Genomic DNA, 1,971 nt, shown 5'->3' with positions numbered 1-1,971 from the left:
GTCTGAGCGGCGCGGGATCTCGCTGGTACCCCACGCTTAAGTGGGATACTCAGCTGTGGCCCTGGACTCGTGTCAGCCTTGCCTAAAGCGTGAAGTTAGATGGGTGCCCTTTAAGCCGGGGGCAGGCAGCCTAGGCCGGGGACCTCTGGGAGAGGATGATGACCCCCTGGCGCTTCTCGGTCAGGGTCTGCTTGTCGCACCTAAGGGGTTTTGAGCTCAGAAAAGAACTCGGCCTTTTGAGATCATCTGGATGCTCTCGTAATGTCAGACTCTGTTGGCTTCTGCTTGGTACTTTACCCAAACTTATCTCAGCCTATGGGGACACTGGTGAGGGGGCTCCTGAGAGTGTGTGCCAGCGAAGAGCCGGCTGGAGTGACCTAGCTGAAAATGGGCCTCTGGAGAGAGTCTCCCAAGAGGGGCGGCTAGGATGCCTCTTTCTGCACCTCCGTATCTGGCTCCGGGCTGGGGCTCTCTTGATGAAATTCTTCCCCCTCCTTCTCTTCTACCCCCTCACCTACCTGGCTCCCAGCGTCTCCAGCCTCTGGCTCTACCTGCTTCTGAAAGCCACGGAGACCTCAGGCCCAACATACATCAAACTGGGCCAGTGGGCCAGCACCCGGCGCGATCTCTTCTCAGAGGCTTTCTGCGCCCAGTTCTCCAAGCTGCATGTCCGGGTGACCCCCCACCCTTGGACTCACACTGAACACTTCCTGCGCCAGGCATTTGGGGAAGACTGGGGGAGGGTCCTCTGCTTTGAGAAGAAGGAACCTGTGGGTTCAGGCTGTGTGGCCCAAGTGTACAAAGCGCGTGCCAATCCCACCTTCCTGGAGCATGACAGCGTCCAGAGACTTGCTAAGGCCTCCCGCCTGCTGCTTTCTTCAGAAGCTGGGCCAGTCGGGAGGCTGGGAGAGCTCTTTGGCCCCCCGGGGAAGGGGTGGGGGTTTCAAGGAAGTCTTGCTGACCAGTCATTTCTAGAAAGGCTGCTTCTCCCTAAAGCTGACCCGGTTGGATCAAATGCAGTCGTGTCTCAGTCTTCACCTGTCCACCAACCTGAGCCAGATCATCTCATCCCCGTGGCAGTGAAAGTAAGTGCTCGGATGTCTTCGGCTGGTCCTTCCTGTCTAAAATTTCACCGACTCCACAGAGCTGTCCCAGGTCAGGAACCCCCATTTGCAAATCCCCCCACATTGCCTTCCACTGATTTTTATTAGCTTGACCTTTGTCTGTGTGCCTGTGCTGAGCACGCTGTATTTCTGGGTTCGAGGGAGTGGTTGTGTGAAGAGTCTGATAAAGGAAATGAAGAGGGTTTGGGGTCCGCTGCCTCTGTGGGTGGGGGAACCACTCCCCAGCCGACCCACTCCTCTGGGGCCAGGATAAGTCAGGGACAGTCTGTGGCGAGCCCAAGATGGCGGTACTCATTTTTACGGAAGTGGCTTCCTTCTCTCTTCATTTCTAGTCACCCCTGCCTGGGCTCCATCATTTTTGTCTCCACACTTTTCTGTCCCCATTCAGCATGATCCCAGGGATCTGGCAGACCCCAGCAGCAGGTACCCTTGATGCTCTCTTACACCTCCTTGGAAACAACCCTCTGTTCAGACCCACTGAATCATACTTTCCAAGGCCTGAGGCCTGGCTTTTTATAAATGCTGCCAGTGATTCCCGTGAGCAGGCACGTTTGGGGAACACTGGACCAAAATACCCTCTGCTCTGTGGAAGACACAAGGAGTGGATGGTGCCAGTCATGGTGGACGCATTATTTAGTCTGTACAAGCTGCCTTTGAGGGAGGCATTTGCTTAACTTACATCTCTATTTATATCTCTGCTTTGTTCCTGAAAGGACTTCATGTGGGGGGGGAGCGGTGAGGACTGTTATCTCCATGTTTTGTTTTTAGATTTTATTTATTTATTTGAGAGAGAGAGAGAGTAAGCAAGAGAGAGCACGAACAGGGGGGAGGGGCAGAGGCGGAGGGA

General features: G+C 54.9%; 1 pseudogene; it reads left to right on the top strand.

Annotated features, from left to right (window-relative positions):
* Window positions 1-6: 6 nt before the first annotated feature.
* On the top strand, window positions 7-1,916 carry LOC145718957 (putative aarF domain-containing protein kinase 2 pseudogene; annotated as a pseudogene).
* The last annotated feature ends 55 nt before the right edge of the window (window positions 1,917-1,971 follow it).

Source organism: Leptonychotes weddellii, unplaced genomic scaffold, assembly GCF_054177405.1.
Source record: "Leptonychotes weddellii isolate Sample4059 unplaced genomic scaffold, ASM5417740v2 HiC_scaffold_26360, whole genome shotgun sequence".
Lineage (NCBI taxonomy): Eukaryota > Metazoa > Chordata > Mammalia > Carnivora > Phocidae > Leptonychotes > Leptonychotes weddellii.
Note: the sequence above shows the minus strand (reverse complement) of the source record. Positions and strands in the feature narration are given on the sequence as shown.